A 20,667-nucleotide genomic window follows, 5' to 3' on the forward strand; every position below is an offset into this window, starting at 1 on the left:
GTTCCCTGAGCTTACTTTCTATAGTTTTTGGGGTTTGGGGTGAGTGGATGAGAAGCAATAGAAGTGCAACAAAAAGAGCTTTAGGACACAGACTAAGAAGATCTTGATAGAATCCCAGGTCTGCCACTTGTAAGCTCTGTAACCTTGGTCAAGTTACTTAAATTTTATGATCCAATACTCTTTTTCAACTCTAAAGTGGAGACAAAGATCCAAGGAGTAAGAATCTATGAAATGAAGGGGAAAAGAGAGCAAATATTTTAGTAGGCATCTTCTACACTCTGGTGCTTCTTTCCACCTTCCTGATCTATGAAAAAGAATATAATTATTTTTAATATAATAAAATATAATATAAAATATATATTATAACATATAAAATATAATATATGATATAAAATTTAATATGATAATTATATTAATTATTATATAATTTACAATTATTATATAATAGCATTGTATAATATTATATAACATATAATACTTATATAAAGTTATTATATAATAACTATACCTGCTTCTCCATTTCATGTATGATGATGTTCATTTCTTGTAAATGTGAGTCATACCCTGCCCTCAGGGTGATCCAGGCTAATGTGGGATACAATGGGATTACTGAATAATTTAAATGTGACTTAAAATGTCATAATTCAGACACAGGGATACAGGGAGACACAAAGGAATAAACATGGAACTGTATCATGAGGACTTAGAAAATGGCTCCTAGAGCAGGAAGCATTAGAGCTTAGCCTTGAAGGATGGGAAATATTTAGCAGATGAAAAAGAGGGAGAAGGTGCTTAACAGAGTGTAGAAGGGATCAGGATGGCTAATTCCCTGGAAATGTTCCATTGCATGGCATGTTCATGGCACAATGAGGAATCCCCAGTCAGTAAAGCATGCATCAGTGGAACAGTGAGGGCCTAGATTAGCCTGAGATCAGATTATTGAAGTATTTGAAAACCAAATTCAGACTTTATCTTTTAAATAACAGAGAGTCAACATAGTTTTGTTTTCAGTGTAAGGGAGAGTGTAATGAGTTTGCATCATACATAGGTGAATGGTAGAGATTTGTGGGCCTGAAGGTTAGAAGTCAGAAGAACATGGATTGAAAATAACATGTTTTGCTAATTTTGGCCATTCTAACTGGTGTAAGGTGGTATCTCAATGTGGTTTTGATTTGAATCTCCCTGATGGCTAGTGATGATGAACATTTTTTCATGTGTCTGGTAGCCATTTGTATGTCTTCATTGGAGAAGTGTCTGTTCATATCTTCTGCCCATTTTTTAATATGATTATCTGTTTTGTGTGTGTTGAGTTTGAGGAGTTCTTTATAGATCCTGGATATCAACCTTTTATCTGTACTGTCATTTGCAAATATCTTCTCCCATTCCGTGGGTTGCCTCTTTGTTTTGATGACTGTTTCTTTTGCTGTGCAGAAGCTTTTTATCTTGATGAAGTCCCAGAAGTTCATCTTTGCCTTTGTTTCCTTCGCCTTTGGAGACATATCTTGAAAGAAGTTGCTGTGGCTGATATCAAAGAGGTTACTCCCTATGTTCTCCTCGAGGATTCTGATGGATTCCTGTCTCACGTTGAGGTCTTTTATCCATTTCGAGTTTATCTTTGTGTACGGTGTAAGAGAATGGTCGAGTTTCATTCTTCTACATATAGCTGTCCAGTTTTCCCAGCACTATTTATTGAAGAGACTGTCTTTTTACCACTGGATATTTTTTCCTGTTTTGTCAAAGATTATTTGACCATAGAGTTGAGGGTCCATATCTGGGTTCTCTACTCTGTTCCACTGGTCCATGTGTCTGTTTTTATGCCAGTACCATGCTGTCTTGGTGATCACAGCTTTGTAGTAAAGCTTGAAATCAGGTAACGTGATGCCACCAGTTTTATTTTTGTTTTTCAACATTTCCTTAGCAATTCGGGGTCTCTTCTGATTCCATACAAATTTTAGTATTATTTGCTCCAGCTCTTTGAAAAATACTGGTGGAATTTTGATTGGAATGGCATTAAAAGTATAGATTGCTCTGGGCAGTATAGACATTTTAACGATGTTTATTCTTCCGATCCAAGAGCATGGAATGGTCTTCCATCTTTTTGTGTCTTCTTCAATTTCTTTTAGGAGTGTTCTGTAGTTCCTCGAGTACAGATCTTTAACCTCTTTGGTTAGGTTTATTCCGAGGTATCTTATGGTTTTTGGTGCTATAGTAAATGGAATCGATTCTCTAATTTGCCTTTCTGTATTTTCATTGTTAGTGTATAAGAAAGCCACTGATTTCTGGACATTGACTTTGTATCCTGCTACATTACTGAATTGCTGTATGAGTTCTAGTAGTTTGGAGGTGGAGTCTTTCAGGTTTTCCATATAAAGTATCATGTCATCGGTGAAGAGAGAGAGTTTGACTTCTTCCTTGCCAATTTGGATACCTTTTATTTCTCTTTGTTGTCTGATTGCTGTTGCTAGGACTTCTAATACTATGTTGAACAAGAGTGGTGAGAGTGGGCATCCTTGTCGTGTTCCTGATCTCAATGGGAAGGCTGCAAGCTTTTTCCCATTGAGGATGATATTTGCTGTGGGTTTTTCATAGATAGATTTGATGAAGTTCAGGAATGTTCCCTCTATCCCTATACTTTGAAGCGTTTTAATCAGGAACGGATGCTGGATTTTGTCAAAAGCTTTTTCTGCATCAATGGAGAGGATCATGTGGTTCTTCTCTCTTCTCTTATTGATTTGTTCTATCACATTGATTGATTTGCGAATGTTGAACCATCCTTGTAACCCAACGTGTGTTGGAGAGGATGTGGAGAAAGGGGAACCCTCTTACACTGTTGGTGGGAATGCAAACTGGTGCAGCCACTTTGGAGAACAGTGTGGAGATTCCTCAGGAAATTAAAAATAGATCTTCCCTATGACCCTGCAATTGCACTGCTGGGTATTTACCCCAAAGATACAGATGGAGTGAAAAGAAGGGCCATCTGTACCCCAATGTTTATAGCAGCAATGGCCACGGTCGCCAAACTGTGGAAAGAACCAAGATGCCCTTCAACGGATGAATGGATAAGGAAGATGTGGTCCATATACACTATGGAGTATTATGCCTCCATCAGAAAGGATGAATACCCAACTTTTGTAGCAACATGGACAGGACTGGAAGAGATTATGTTGAGTGAAATAAGTCAAACAGAGAAAGTCAAGTATCATATGGTTTCACTTATTGGTGGAGCATAACAAATAATATAGAGGACAAGGGTAGATGGAGAGGAGAAGGGAGTTGAGGGAAATTGGAAGGGGAGGTGAACCATGAGAGACTATGTACTCTGAAAAACAACCTGAGGGTTTTGAAGGGGCGGGGTGGGAGGGTGGGGGAACCAGGTGGTGGGTATTAGGGAGGGCACAGATTGCATGGAGCACTGGGTGTGGTGAAAAAACAATGAATACTGTTATGCTGAAAATAAATAAAAAATTAAAAAAAAAAAAGAAAATAACATGTTTTACTGGATGACCATTAGCAAATGGCTTAAGCTCTACCTAAATTTCTGAAGGCTTTGAAATGAAGTGTAGACTCTTATTCATAAAACAAATGGCAATTATTGATTCCACAAGGATTTGGGGGGAATCTCCTAAGTGAAGAGCCTTCTGCTAGGAAATGAATGGAGAGATGTTGAGTAGGGAGTGGGGAATAGAGAAGTGTTAGAATATTGGCTCTTTAAATGCTATGTCAGTATACTTTAGAGTTAACTTGAGAAAGTCTTTTTTGCATTTTGGGTTGTGGTTCTCCCAATCTGCATAGCTGGGGCAGGTGATTTCTGAGGTCTTCATTGCTTTAACATTGTTTTCACCTTTCAGAACTGCTTTCAGAACTGTTCCCAAACCTTTTCATGTAGATGGCCTATTGAAATTCTAGTCTTTCAACTGTAGCATAATTCTTACTCTTAACCCTCTTACCTGCCTGGAAATGTTTGCAGTACAATGCATGCATTATATCAAGAGGCCAAGGTTAAAAGAGATCTTTCTCTGTTTTGCAAAAAAAGCATTACTATAAACAGGGAGACAGAAACCCTAAGCCTTCAGCAGTGGACTACATTTCTGCGTTCTTAGTCTGGGCCCCTAAAGAGAGAAACTGTTGGGTTCTCACTAAAAGGAGCTGAAAATGCTGAGGGCTATTGACTTTACTGTATAAGCAGGAAGTCAGCACCAGGAGGTTGTTTGTACATTCTTAAACTGAGCCATGTAGAGTCAGACATGAATATATCAGAACTGCTAACCACAGATGATCATGACAGAATAGGGTTCTGAATCATGAGTCAGAGGGCAAGATCCCAGGCCTGGAATGGATCTTAGAAAAATCTTTTCTTGTCATTTAGCATCTTGGTGGTAGGTTTATGACTGCCATGGGAGAGAAGTAAGAATAAATGATAGAAACTTGTTTTAGTGGAAACAGTCTTAGAGTCAGAAGACTTGGGCTCAAGCTCCAATACGGTCATGTACAAGTTGTATATAGCTTTCAACAACTTAGCTAACATTTCTGAGCCTTGGGTTTTTTTTTTTTTTTTTCATTTGTATAATGGGTGCTATAGTAGCATTTACTTCATGGGGAGGGGGTTATGAAGCTTACTTTTCAAAGTGTATTCTTTCATCTATTCATTAAATTGATTCAACAAATGCCTAGTAAGATTCTGTTGTATGTCAATAACTGTACTGGCATTAAAGATGCAATAGTGAACAAGACACACAAATTCTAAAACTGTAAAAATATAAAACATAAGTCAAATATTAATGTTTTATATTATTGTAGTGGGTCCAGAAATTTTATTTGCAGCTCACAGACAAATTTTAATATCTTCCTTTCTTTAAAACATCTCTGTCCTTCAAAGCCATCTATGACAAACCCACCACAAATATCATTCTCAATGGAGAAAAACTGAGAGCTTTTCTGCTAAGGTCAGGAACATGGCAGGGATGTCCATTATCACCACTGCTATTCAACATAGTACTAGAAGTCCTAGCCTCAGCAATCAGAAAACAAAAAGAAATTAAAGGCATCCAAATCAGCAAAGAAGAAGTCAAACTATCACTCTTCGCAGATGATCTGATACTATATGTGGAAAACCCAAAAGGCTCCACTCCAAAACTGCTAGAACTTGTACAGGAATTTAGTAAAGTGTCAGGATATAAAATCAATGCACAGAAATCAATTGCATTTCTCTACACCAACAACAAGACAGAAGAAAGAGAAATTAAGGAGTCAATCCCATTTACAGTTGCACCCAAAACCATAAGATACCTAGAAATGAAACTAACCAAGGAGGCAAAGAATCTATACTCAGAAAACTATAAAGTACTCATGAAAGAAATTGAGGAAGACACAAAGAAATGGAAAAAAGTTCCATGCTCATGGATTGGAAGAACAAATATTGTGAAAAATGTCTATGCTACATAGAGCAATCTACACACTTAATGCAATCCCAATCAAAATACCATCAATTTTTTTCAAAGAAATGGAACAAATAATCCTAAAATTTATATGGAACCAGAAAAGACCTCGAATAGCCAAAGGAATATTGAAAAAGAAAGCCAAAGTTGGTGGCATCACAAGTCCGGACTTCAAGCTCTATTACAAAGCTGTCATCATCAAGACAGTATGGTACTGGCACAAAAACAGACATATAGATCAATGGAACAGAATAGAGAGCCCAGAAATAGACCCTCAACTCTATGGTCAACTAATCTGTGACAAAGAAGGAAGGAATGTCCAATGGAAAAAAGACAGCCTCTTCAACAAATGGTATTGGGAAAATTGGACAGCCACATGCAGAAAAATGAAATTGGACCATTTCCTTACACCACACACGAAAATAGACTCAAAATGGATGAAGGACCTCAATGTGAGAAAGGAATCCATCAAAATCCTTGAGGAAAACACAGGCAGCAACCTCTTCAACCTCAGCCACAGCAACTTCTTCCTAGGAACATCGCCAAAGGCAAAGGAAGCAAGGGCAAAAATGAGCTATTGGGACTTCATCAAGATCAAAAGCTTTTGCACAGCAAAGGAAATAGTTAACAAAACCATAAGACAGCTGAGAGAATGGGAGAAGATATTTGCAAATGACATATCAGATAAAGGGCTAGTATCCAAAATCTATAAAGAGCTTAGCAGACTCAACACCCAAAGAACAAATAATCCAATCAAGAAATGGGCAGAGGACATGAACTGACATTTCTGCAAGGAAGACATCCAGATGGCCAACAGACACATGAAAAAGTGTTCCACATCACTCAGCATCAAGGAAATACAAATCAAAACCACAATCAGATACCTCCTCACACCAGTCAGAATGGCTAAAATTAACAACTCAAGAAATGACAGATGCTGGCGAGGATGCGGAGAGAGGGTAACCCTCCTATACTGTTGGTGGGAATGCAAGCTGCTGCAACCACTCTGGAAAACAGCATGGAGGTTTCTCAAAAAGTTGAAAATGGAGCTACCCTATGACCCAGCAATTGCACTACTGGGTATTTACCCTAAAGATACAAACATAGTGATCTGAAGGGGCACATGCACCTGAATGTTTATAGCAGCAATGTCCACAATAGCCAAACTATGGAAAGAACCTAGATGTCCATCAACAGATGAATGGATAAAGAAGATGTGATATATATATATATATATATATATATATATATATATACACAATAGAATACTATGCAGCCATCAAAAGAAATGAAATCTTGCCATTTGTGATGACGTGGATGGAACTAGAGGGTATTATGCTTAGCAAAATAAGTCAATTGGAGAAAGACAACTATCATATGATCTTCCTGATATGAGGAAGTGGAGATGCAATGTGTGGGGTTTGAGGGGTAGGAAAAGAATAAATGGAACAAGATGGTATCAAGAGGGAGACAAACCATAAGAGACTCTTAATGTCACAAAACACTGAGGGGGTCGGGGGGAGGGGGATAGGGAGAGGGTATGTGCTATGGTGAGTTCTGTGAAGTGTGTAAACCTGGCAATTCACAGACCTGTACCCCTGGGGCTAATAATATATTATATGTTTATAAAAAAATAGAAAAAAATAAAATAAAAATCTCTCTCTTCCTTAAGAGTTCAGTGTTATAGAAAGCTTGAAAAAAAAATAACAGTAACACTGGATTTTATTCCAAACCAGTAAACTTAATCCTATGCCATAACCAAACCATTCTTTATGTATGAATTGCTCTTTATGCAAAATTATCTGGTTTTCAGATTCTGCTTCCCTCCCCTGCTTTCCTTCTCCCTTCAAAACCAGTATCTAGTGGTACTGACCTCATGGCAAAAAGGACACTGGAGTTTTGGATCTATGAGGTGTTCTCTGGATCCTCCTTGATCTTGACTAATAAATGGCAGGTCTGTGTGGCTCCTCAGACAGAAGACCACCAGGGTGTACCAGCTTTTCTGAGGTCATCTACTGTAGTTAACTTTGACTGCTATAACAATTACCATAGACTGGGTGGCTCAAAGCAAACTTTTTTTTCCCCTTATAGTCCTGGAGGCTAGAACCCCAATATCAAGGTTCTGACTGGTTCAGTTTTTGGTGAGGACCTGCTTCCTGATCTTTCAAGAGGCCACCATCTCACTGTGTGTTCACATGTTGAAGAGAGAGATCATTTCTTTCATGTCTCCTCTTATAAGGGCACTAATACTATTCATGAGGTTTCTATCTTCATGCCTTGATTTTCTCACAAAGGCCCCACTTCCAAATATTATCACATTGAGGATTAGAGCTTCAGCATATTAATTTTGAGGGGGACACAATCATTCACTCCATAGTGAATAGCATCTGCTTATAATGCCTATTGTTGGTGTTCTTTGTGGTCCCTCTTTCTTTCTCTTTTAATTTATTAGGCTTTGAAGTCCTCTCTGGAGGACACAGTCTCATATGGTCTTTCCCAGGTGATTTGTCCTGCCATGAGGACCTCTCATTAGCAAACTCCCAGCCAGATTCTCAGTTAACTGCTAAGTCCTCTCATGGGGAAATATGGGAACTCCTAATTCTTGTTCATATCCCACAGGAACCGAGTTGTTGTTATAAGGGTAGTCTAGAGGAAGTCTGTTTTGTAAGTCCTAAATTGAAAATAGAACACCCTTATAGCTGTTTATCTCACACTTTCCTAGATGTTTTCAAAATATCACACTCCAAATAGACACACATATAACTACTAAATTTCACATTGTCAGGAGTAGGATTTGAACTCAGGTCTCTGACTCCAAAACTTATACTTTTAGTCATTATCCTATAGGGTAATTGCTCCTTTTCCATGTGGTATACATTACATACTCCCAGTGGATGCCTAAGGCCACAGACAGTATCAAACCCTGTAAATATTGTTTTTTCCTATACATATCTATGATAAATTTTAATGTACTAAGTTAGACACAGTAAGAGATTAACAACAACAATAACAAAGTAGAACAGTCATAAAATATACTGTAATAAAAGCTATGTGAATGAATAAAGAAGATGTGAGATCTCTTTCTCTATCTATCTATCTATATGCCTCTATCTAGAATATTACTCATCCATCAAAAAAAAATCTTACCTATTACATCAACATGGATGGAACTGAAGGGTATTATGCTGAGCAAAATAAGTCAGTCAGAGAAAGACAATTATCATGTGGTTTCACTCATATGTGGAATTTAAGAAACAAAACAGGATCATAGGGGAAGGGAGAAAAAATAAAATAAGATGAAATCAGAGGGGGACACAACCCATAAGAGACTCTTAACTATAGGAAACAAACTGAAGGTTGCTGGAGGGGAGGTGGGTGGGAGGATGGGGTAATTGGGTGATGGGCATTAAGAAAGGCACGTGATGTAATGAGCACTGGATGTTATATGCAACTGATGAATTACTGAACTCTACATCTGGAATTAATGATATACTATATGTTAACTAATCGAATTTAAATAAAACAAATTTTAAAAAGTTATGTGAATGTGATCTCTCTCTCTCTCAAAATGCCTTATTGTACAGGCATACCTTGGCAGTATTGCAGATTTAGTTTCAGACTACTGCAGTAAAGCATATATTTGTAGAGAGCCAAATGAATTTTTTGTTTCCCAGTGCATATTAAAGTTATGTTTACACTATACTGTAATCTGTTAAATGTGCAATGGCATTATGTTTAAAGAAAAACAATGTATATACCTTAATTTAAAAATATTTTATTGATCACATACTTCCTTATCCATTCATCTGTGGAAGGACATTTGGGCTCTTTCCACAATTTGGCTATTGTAGATAATGTTCCTATAAATATCAAGGTGCAAGTACCACTTCAAAACTGTATATTTGTATTCTTTGTGTAATTACCTAGTAGTGCAATTGCTGGATCCTAGGGCAACTCTGTGTTTAACGTTTTGAGGAACCTACATACTGTTTTCCAGACTGGCTGCACCAGTTTGCATTCCCATCAACAATGTGGGAGGGTTCCTTTCCTCCACATCCTCAGCAGCACCTGTTTTGTGTGTGTGTGTGTGTGTGTGTGTGTGTGTGTGTGTGTGTGCATGTGTTTATTTCAGTCCCTCTAAAAAGTGTGAGGTGATATCTCATTGGGCTTTAGTTTGCATTTCCTGATGGTCAGTGATGTTGAGCATCTTTTCATGTGTCTCTTGGCCATCTGTACGTCTTCTTTGGAGAAATGGCTGTTCATGTCTTCTGCTTATTTTTGAAATTGGATTACTTGGGTTTTTTGGTGTTGAGTTTCATCAGTTAGAATATTAACCCCTCATTGGATAGATCATTACCAAATATCATCTATTTAGTAGATTGTCTTTTTGATTATTGATGGTTTCCTTCACTGTACAAATCTTTTTTTTTTTTAATGTGGTCCCAATGGTTTATTTTTGGTTTTGTTTCCCCTGCCTCGAAAAACATTGCTATACCTAAAGTCGGACACTTCTTGTGTTCTCTCCGAGGATTTTTATGGTTTCAGGTCTCACATTTAGGTCTTCAATGCATTTGAGTTTACATTTACATATGTTGTCAGAAACTGGTCCAGTTTCATTGTTTTGCATGTAGCTTTCCAGTTTTCCCAACTCCATTTGTTGAAGAGAATGTCTTTTTCCCATTGCATAGATTCATAGAGCATATAATTGTGAGCTTATTTCTGGGTTCTCTATTTTGTTCCAGTGATGTTGTGTCCATTTTTGTATAAATACCATAATTTTTTTAATTTCTTTTCAGCGTAACAGTATTCATTGTTTTTGCCCCATACCCAGTGCTCCATGAAATCTGTGCCCTCCTTAATGCCCACCACCTGGCTCCCCCAACCTCCCACCACCCACCCCTTCAAAACCCTCAGGTTGTTTTTCAGAGTCCATAGTCTCTCATGGTTCGCCTCCACTTCCAATTTCCCTCAACTCCCTTCTCCTCTCCATCTCCCCATGTCCTCCATGTTATTTGTTATGCTCCACAAAAAAAGTGAAACCATAGGATACTTGACTCTCTCTGCTTGACTTATTTCACTCAGCATAATCTCTTCCAGTCCCGTCCATGTTGCTACAAAATTTGGGTATTCATCCTTTCTGATGGAGGCATAATACTCCATAGTGTATATGGACCACATCTTCCTTATCCATTCGTCTATTGAAGGGCATCTTGGTTCTTTCCACAGTTTCGTGACCGTGGCCATTGCTGCTATGAACATTGGGGTACAGATGGCCCTTCTTTTCACTACATCTGTATCTTTGGGGTAAATACTCAGTAGTGCAATTGCAGGGTCATAGGGAAGCTCTATTTTTAACTTCTTGAGGAATCTCCACACTGTTCTCCAAAGTGGCTGCACCAGCTTGCATTCCCACCAACAGTTTAGGAGGGTTCCCCTTTCTCCACATCCTCCCCAACACACGTTGTTTCCTGTCTTGCTAATTTTGGCCATTCTAACTGGTGCAAGGTGGTATCTCAATGTGGTTTTGATTTGAATCTCCCTGATGGCTAGTGATGATGAACATTTTTTCATGTGTCTGATAGCCATTTGTATGTCTTCATTGGAGAAGTGTCTGTTCATATCTTCTGCCCATTTTTTGATATGATTATCTGTTTTGTGTGTGTTGAGTTTGAGAAGTTCTTTATAGATCTGGATATCAACCTTTTGTCTGTACTGTCATTTGCAAATATCTTCTCCCATTCCGTGGGTTGCCTGTTTGTTTTGTTTTGTTTGTTTTGTTGTTTTGTTGTTTTGTTGACTGTTTCCTTTACTGTGCAGAAGCTTTTGATCTTGATGAAGTATGTGATCTATACCAGAATATTACTCAGCCATGAAGAAGAATGAAAGCTTGCCATGTGCAACAACTTGGATGGAGCTAGAGAGCATTGTGCTAAGCAAAATAAGTGAATCAGAGAAAGAAAAACACCGTAGAATCTCACTCATATGTGGAACTTAAGAAACCAAACAAATGATCCTAGGGAGACAAGCCAAGTTATAGACTGTTAACTACAGAGAAGAAAGTGATGGTTACCAGAGGGAGGTAGGTGGGAGGGTATGTGAAATAAATGTTGGGGAATTGGTGCACTCATCATGATGAGCACTGAGTCATGCTTAGACGTGTTGAATCACTGTTTGTACCCCTGAAACTAATATAACACTGCATGTTAACTATACTGTAATTTTAAAAATTAAAATTAAATTAAAATTAAATTAAAATAAAATAATAATAAATAAATAATAAATATAAATATATTATATTTATATTATATTTATATAATGTATATTATATAAATATAAATATATGTATTATAATAAATATAAATAAAATTTATAAAATAAAATAAAAATAAAAATAAATAAATAAGTGCAAATAAATAAATAATTTTCAAAAAAATATTTTATTGATAAAAATGCTAACCATCATCTGAATTTTCAGTGAATCATAGTCTTTGCTGGTGGAGGATCTTGCCTCCATGTTGATGGCTGCTGATTGATTGGGGTAGTGGTTGCTGAAGACTGGTATGGTTGTGACAATTTCTTAAAATAAGACAACAATCAAGTTTGCTGCTTGAAAGAAAGTGATTCTTTATTTTGTGAACTATTTCTCTGTAGTGTGCAATGTGGTTTGATAGCGTTTTACCCACAGTAGAATTTCTTTCTTTTTTTTTTAACTTTTTTCTTTATTTTCAGCGTAACAGTATTCATTGTTTTTTCACCACACCCAGTGCTCCATGCAATCTGTGCCCTCCTTAATACCCACCACCTGGTTCCCCCAACCTCCCACCCCCTGCCCCTTCAAAACCCTCAGGTTGTTTTTCAGAGTCCATAGTCTCTCATGGTTCAAAATTGAAGTCGATCTCAAACCCTACCACTGTTTTACCAACTAAGTTTATGAGGTACTTTGAATCCTTTGTTGTCATTTGAACAGCATTCACAGAATCTTCACTAGAAGTAGATTCCATCTCATGAAACCACTTTCATCCATGAGAAACAACTCATTCAACTCATTCAAATTTTATCATGAGATTGCAGCAACTCAGTCACATCTTCAGGCTCCACCTCTGGTTCTAGTTCTCTTGGTATTTCCACCACATCTCAGTTACTTACTCCACTGAAGTCTTGAGCCCTTCAGAGTCATCCATGAGGGTTGAAATCAACTTCTTCCAAACTCCTGTGAACTTGGAATTTTGACCTCTTCCCATGAATCATGAATGTTCTCAATGTCATAAAAAATGGTGAATCCTTTTTAGATTTTCAATTTACTTTGCCCAGACCCATCAGCGGAATCAGTGCCTATGTCAGCTATCGCCTCATAAAATGCATTTCTTAAATAATAAGATTCAAAAGTTGAAATTTCTGTTTGATCCATGGACTGCAGAATGGATGTTATGTTAGCTGTCATGGAAAACAATATTAATATCATTACACATCTCCATCAGAGCTCTTGGGTGACAAGATACATTATTAATAAGTGGTAGTGGTTTGAAAAAAGACTTTTTCTAAGCAGTAGATCTCAACAGTAAGCTTAAAATATTCAGTAAACCATGTCATAAGCAGATATGCTGCCATCCAGAATTTGTTCCATTTATAGAGCACAGGAAAAAGTGGATTTAGCAGAGTTCTTAAGGGCCCTAGGATTGTCAGAATGCTAGATGAACACTGGATTCAACTTAAAGTCATCAGATGTATTAGCCTCTAACAAGAGAGTCAGCTTATCCTTTGGAGATTTGATACCAGGCATTGACTTCTCTTCTCCAGCTATGACAGTGCTAGATGGCATCTTCCAATATAAGCCCATTTTGTCTACTTTGAAAATATGTTGTTTAGGTTAGTTACCTTCACTAATTATTTTAGCTAGATCTTCTGGATAACTTGCTGCAGCTTCTATGTCAGCGCTTGATGCTTCATCTTGTGCTTCTATGTCAAACTACATGAACCAGTCTCTGGTACCTTCCAACTTTTCTTCTGCAGCTTCCTCACCTCTCTCGGCCTTCATAGAATTGAAGAGAATTTGGGCCTTGCTCTGGATTAGGCCTTGGCTTGAGGGAATGTTGCGGCCACTTGATTTTATCAAGACCCCTAAAACTTTCTCCATATCAGCATTAAGATATCCATAATAGCAATAAGGCAGTTTTGCTTTCTTATCAAAATTATTTTCACTCGAGTAGCACTTTTAATTTCCTTCAAGAATCTTTCTTTTACATTCACAACTTAGCTAACCGTTTCATGCAAAAGGTCTAGAATTTGGCCTGTCTTGGCTTTCAACATGCTTTCCTAACTAAATGTAATCAATTTTGGCTTTTGATTTAAAGTGAAGAACTTGCAACTCTTTCTCTCACTTGAACATTTAGAGTCCACTGTAGGGTTACTAATTGGTCTAATTTCAATGTTGTTGTCTCAGGAAGTAGGGAGGTCTGAAGAAAGAGAGATACAGAGGAAGCTCTGGTCAGTTGATTTGTCAGAACACACATATTTATCAATTAAGTTTGTTATCTTATATGGGCACATTCTAGGGCACCCCAAAACAATTACAATAGTAACATCAAAGATCACAGATTGGGATGCTTGGGTGGATCAGTCGATTAAGCATCTGCCTTCTGCTCAGGTCATGATCTCAGGGTCCTGGGGTTGAGTCCCACATCAAACTCCCTGCTTCTCCCTCTGCCTGCCACTCCCCCAGCTTGTGCTCGCTCTCTTGCTCTCTCTCTCTCTCTCTGACAAATAAATAAATAAAATCTTTTTTTAAAAAAATCACAGACCATCATAACAAATACAATAATGATGAAACATTTCAAGACTTATGATAATGTGACAGAGACACAAAATGACAAAACACTGTTGGACTGTGAAAAAGGTCCCCTCAAACTGTACCCATTTCCCAACATTGTGAATTCTGATTTTGCCCAATAGATCCTGGACTGTTCCTGCTCACACTCTAGACTGACTCTGTGTGTGTGTGTGTGTGTGTGTGTGTGTTTAAAAGACAGACAGCCTTGCTGGTCTGGTATCCAAGAAGCCAGAGCTATAGGGAGTCCTTTTCACAACTTTCTGCTCCTGGATCATGTTTTAGTGAAGTAAGCAGTCAGTTGGGCTTTAATCTTGAACAACCTTCATTCTTCTTATGTGTGCTTTCCTCTGACAGGTCCTGACACTAGGAACACAGGTTAAATCAGACCCACTTTTGTCCTGAAGATGTCACCATCTAGGGTGAGAGGCACATATTATATAAAAGTAAATTATAGTAAGGAATGGTAAGTGCAATGAAAGAGATGCTTCCTGTCCTGAGGAACTTGGATGATAATGTTTTCCTAGCAGAGTCATTCTAATGATTAATTGAAGACACATCACACAATGCCTGGCACAGAGGAAACATTTATTAATCAAATAATTTTATTTTGCAGGTTAGGGGATTAAAGGCCTAAAACATTGAGTAACTTGCTTATAATCCCATAGGTAGGTAATGACCCAACTGAGACTAGAACTCAAGCCTCCACATTCACTCTCTGTGACTTTTTGCACCATGCATTTTGCCTCAGAAAGGTAAAGTGTGTGTGTGTGTCTGTGTGTGTGTGCGCGCACACGCACGTGCGGCTTTGCACACATGTACACATGACCTATTTGCTAGTATTGTTTTCAGACCTAAACTTCTGGGAAACTGGCTGCCTCTGTCACAATTTAGGCACACTGTATATGTGGTTCCAGGCTGTGTTTTGCAAGCCCCTTTGCTTTTTGCTAAAATGAGCCTAGCAGCTAGGCAGTACTTCTGTTCCCACATCCTATTCCCCCTTCACGCTTAGTGGGATGGCACAGAAGCATCAGACCACAGCAGTGACATTTATATGAAAAGAACCCATTGTGTCCTTTGTAAGGAATAGCACGGAGCTCTAAGCCATACTGCTTTCCCATTTGCCTTCCTCTGGGAGGCCCTGGCAAGAGCTTGGCCTGCCGGAGGGAGCTGCCTGAGTCCTCATGCTGGAAATTATATTCCATAATTAAAATCAATAGCAAAACAGACACACAGCAGAAAGGTCATAGAACACATCAGAAAACCATTGAATAGCATATTGCCAGGTATCAAAATAGATTTTTGAACTTTTGTTTAATCTGCAAATGCTGAAAGCCATCCATGGGGGAGAGGTAGTGTGCCCCAAGCACTTGCCTCACCTAGGGAATGGTTTAGCTAAAGAAGTCTCCTGCTTAAATCCTTCAAAGCCCAGCTTCTGCAGTCCAGCAGTGCTCCTTTAAAGTCTCTTACCACCCTCATGTTATTAAGCCAGTGGATTCCTAGCCGTGGAGATCTGTGCACAGCCTGTGTCCTGAAACCCACTACCTTAACCTATCCAGTACTCCATCCCTTACATACCTCTTCGAATCCCTGATTTCTGACTTATTGCTATGACCACACCACTCTTTTACTCTATGATAACTGATGTTACTTTTCTGGCATTTTTCCATTATTGAGTCATATCTATTCTCATATCTCATGCTGCTCCAGCCCTGGTCTAAACCAGCTCAGTCTCTGAGACTTTTTTTTTAATGTTTTATTTATTTTCAGCTTAACAGTATTCATTGTTTTTTCACTGCAACCTTGTGTCTTCCTTGTCCAGACAACCAGGGCTCAGATGTAACACTATCTTCTCCCCTCTGTATGCATTCCCTGATGAAACCTTCCTTCTCATTCAGATGTAACATACATATAATGGTCTTCTGTATGTGCCAGGCATGGAGCTTAGGATATTCACATATTATGTTTAATTCTTACAGACTATACCTGACCCCATAGCCAATCATTTTACAGATGATCTTAGAATGAAGTAACTTACTCTAGCAAGCCAGAATTCAAATCCATGTCTTCTGTCTCCCCGACCTAGCTTGCTCCACCACAACAGAGCTATTTTCCCCTTGCAGAAGTAATCTCATAATTCCATTACAGCATACAACATGCTGAATTTATCAAACAGGTGAAATTATATGCCCATAGAGTCAGGAATGTGCCTAAACAACAGGCATGAAAGACTTTTCTTCAAGCCTGAAAGAAGTATACCTTGTTAAATTTTTGCTTAGAGCCAAAGTCTTTCTCATTTTTAAACACTGGACCCTAGGCAAATACCTGTTGTCTTTGTGGCATTCATGGTGGCCTCCAGAGGGTACATCCAGGTGCATCAGTCAGTTGAACTTTGGTTTCTTTTAAAACTTTTTATTGAAATATAATATGCAAACACAGAAGTGCACATATCGTAACTATATGGCTTGATGAATTTTCAGTCTGAATATACCTATGTAACCAGCACCATAATCAAGAAACAGAACATTACCAGAATTTTAGAAGCCCTCTTTGTGCTCTACTCCCCCAAGGATAACCATCATCCTGATTAAGTTCCACAATTTATTTATCCAAGTATTGTTGATGAAATTTGGCTACTTTCTATTTCTGTGCATTACAAACAGTATTTATTTATTTTTTTTTTTTTTTATTTGACAGACAGAAATCACAAGTAGGCAGAGAGGCAGGCAGAGAGAGAGGAGGAAGCAGGCTCCCTGCTGAGCAGAGAGCCCGATGCGGGGCTCGATCCCAGGACTCCGGGATCATGACCTGAGCCGAAGGCAGAGGCTTTAACCCGCTGAGCCACCCAGGCGCCCCTACAAACAGTATTTAGAACATTATTGTGTATGTACTTGGGTGCACATATGCTTGTATTCTAGTGAGGATATAAGAGTAGAATTGGTCAGCTGTTGAGTATACATATTGTATTAGTTTCCTGTGTTTCTGTAACAAATTACCACAAACTTAGTGGCTTAAAGCAATACAAATTTATTCTCCTACATTTCTGGCAGTAAGAAGTCCACAATGAGTCTTTTGGGTTAAAATTAATGTGTTAACAGGGCTGCTTCCTTCTGGAGTCTCCAGTGGGAAATCTGTCTCCTTGTCTTCTGTTTCTAGCTTTTAGAGCTACATTCCTTGCATTCTTTGGCTCAGGGCTCCTTCCTCCATTATCAAAGTCAACAGTACAGCACTTTCAAGTCTTCCTTGTTTCTGTCTTTATATTGCCTTCTCTCTTATAAGAATCCTTCTGATTACATCAGGCCCTCCCAGATATTAAAGAATAATCTCCCCCTCTCAAGATCCCAACTTAATCATATCTGTAAAGTCATTTTCCCTGGTAACATTTACAGGTTCCAGGGATTAGGATGTGGACATCCTTGGGGAGTCAGACATTTTTCAGCCTACCCTACATATGTTCCACTTTATAAATATGGCTAGCACTATCAGGTGATACTCCTACCAGCAATATATGAGAATTCTGGTTGTTCTACATCCTCATCAACTCTAGATCTATTCCATCCTTTTCACTTTACCCAGATTTTTTTCCCCCTGTGTACCTCAAAACTATCTAGAAAATCAAACTTTTTGTATACACAGTTATGCCCATACCCTCCCTTTCCCTTTCTAAGCACAATAATTCTCCTCGTTGCTATTTCTGTTAGGAAAGAACATTTTAAAAAATGAGTTCTACCCTATAGCAAAATGGGATGCCTTATGAGGTGATAAACATTTTGTCACTAAAGGTATTCAGATATATGCTAGATGAACATTTGTAGGAAAACTATAGAGGCAAATTTGATATTGAATAGAGGTGCTCTGTTAATAAACCAGAGACTAGAAGCTGAAGGACTTAGGTTTTGGTTTTGAGTTTTCTATTTACCATGTAGCCATAAGCAACTTACTTAACTTCTGGGAACTTTATTTTCCCTATTTTTATACTGAAGGTATTACTACATGCATTTGCTAAAATGATCAAATGCCACTTCCTCTGAGTTACCTGGTCACATAACCATTTCTGTAACATGGGGATATGTATTTTTAAACATAGTTACCTATTACTTTTGCTATAGTACTGATAACATTGGACTGTAATGACATACTACTTACTGCTTCTTGTATGACTCTTCAAATTCTGCAAAAGCAGATTTTTATGACTCCACCCCAAAACTGCTAGAACTCATACAGGAATTCAGTTAAGTGCCAGATTATAAAATCAATGCACAGAAATCAGTTGCATTTCTATACACCAACAATAAGACAGAAGAAAGAGAAATTAAGGAGTCAATCCCATTTAGAATTGCACCCAAAACCATAAGATACCTAGGAATAAATCTAATCAAAAAGAGAAAGCATCCGTACTCAGAAAACTATAGAATACTCATGAAAGAAGACACAAAAGAATGTCAAAGAAATGGAAAAACGTCCCATGCTCATGGATTGGAAGAACAAATATTGTGAAAATGTCTATGCTACATAGAGCAATCTACACACTTAATGCAATCCCTATCAAAATACCATCAACTTTTTCCAAAGAAATGGAATAACCCTAAAATGTATATGGAAAATTTGGAAAGGTCCCCAAATAGCCAGATGAATGTTGAAAAAGGAAACCAAAGCTGATGGCATCACAATTCCAGACTTCGAGCTCTATTATAAAGCTGTAATCATCAAGACAGTATGGTACAACCACAAAAACAAACACATAGATCAATGGCACAGAAGAGAGCCCAACTCTCAACTCTATGGTCAACTAATCTTTACCAAAGCAGGAAAAAATGTCCAAGGGAAAAAAGAGAGCTGTTCAACAAATGGTGTTGGGAAAACTGGACAGCCACATGCAAAAGAATGAAACTGAACCATTTCCTTATATCACACACAAAAATAGACTCAAAATGGATGAAAGACCTCAGTGCGAAACAGGAATCCATCAAAATCCTTGAGGAGAACATGGGAAGCAACCTCTTCTACCTCGGCCACAGCAACTTCTTCCTAGAAACATCACCAAATTCAAGGGAAGTGAGGGTAAAAAAGAACTGTGGGGACTTCTTCAAGATCAAAAGCTTTTGCACGGCAAAGGAAGCAGTCAACAAAACCAAAAGACAACTGACAGAATGGGAGAAGATATTTGCAAGTGACATATTGGATAAAGGGCTAGTATCCAAAATCTCTAAAGAACTTATCAAACCCAATACCCAAAGAACAAATAATCCAATCAAGAAATGGGCAGAAGACATGAACAGACATTTCTGTGAAGAAGACATCCAAATGGCCAACAGACGCATGAAAAAGTGCTCCACATCACTCGGCATCAGGGAAATACAAATCAAAACCACAGTGAGATACTACCTCACACCAGTCAGAATGGCTAAAATTAACCAGTCAGGAAACAAGAGGAGTTGGCAAGGGTGTAGAGAAAGGGAAACCCTCCTTCACTGTTGGTGGGAATGCAAGCTGGTGAAGCCACTCTGGAAAACAGTATGGAGGTTCCTCAAAAAGTTGAAAATATAGCAAAATATAGCTGACCCAGCAATTGCACTACTGAGTATTTACCCCAAAGATACAAATGTAGTGATCCAAAACACCCCAATATTTATAGTAGCAATGTCCACAATAGCCGAACTATGGAAAGAGCCTAGATGTCCATCAACAAATTAATAGATAAAGAAGATGTGAGATATATATATATATATATATATATATATATATGATGCAGCCATCAAAAAAACTGAAATCTTGCCATTTGCAGTGATGTGGGTGGAACTAGAGGGTATTATGATAAGGGAAATTAGTCAATCAGAGAGGGACAATTATCATATGATCTCACTGATTTGAGGAATTTGAGAGATAAGACAGAGGCTCATAAGGAAGGGAGGGAAAAGTGAAACAAGATGAAACCAGAGAGGGAGAAAAACCTTAAGAGACTCTTAATCTCAGGAAACAAACTGAGGGTTGCTAGAGTGGAGGGGGCTGGGAGGGATGGGGTGGCAGGGTGATGAACATTGGGGAGGGTATGTGCTATGGTGAGTACTATGAATTGTATAAGACTGATCAATCACATACCTGTACCTCTGAAACAAATAATACATTATATGTTAATTTTTAAAAAGGCAGGTGTTTTATGGGGTATGTTTACTAATGTAAATTCTGTTCTAAGCAGAATAAATTGTACATGGTAGGTGTACAGCAAATATATGAATCTTATTTCTGTCATAGCACTGGTCTGAGAATCTAGTATAATGTTGGCTAAGAACACTTAGAATTTCAGAACACTTCCAAGATGAATTGTTTTTCCTGTCATTAGTATCTTGTTGGTCCAAGCAGTAAATCTCTGGGTCAGTCACTGAAGCTAATTGGAGACCCCTCATCAGG

The 20,667-nt window shown here is 38.1% G+C and overlaps 1 protein-coding gene across 2 annotated transcripts in view; it reads left to right on the forward strand.

The window, feature by feature from the left end:
* AGBL4 (AGBL carboxypeptidase 4) overlaps window positions 1-20,667 on the forward strand; it is a gene marked incomplete at both ends in the record, with an annotated part of 1,559,236 nt that overhangs the window by 996,073 nt on the left and 542,496 nt on the right. The window lies entirely within an intron of this gene.

This window comes from Martes martes (genome assembly GCF_963455335.1).
Source record: "Martes martes genome assembly, chromosome: 4".
Classification (NCBI taxonomy): Eukaryota; Metazoa; Chordata; class Mammalia; order Carnivora; family Mustelidae; genus Martes; species Martes martes.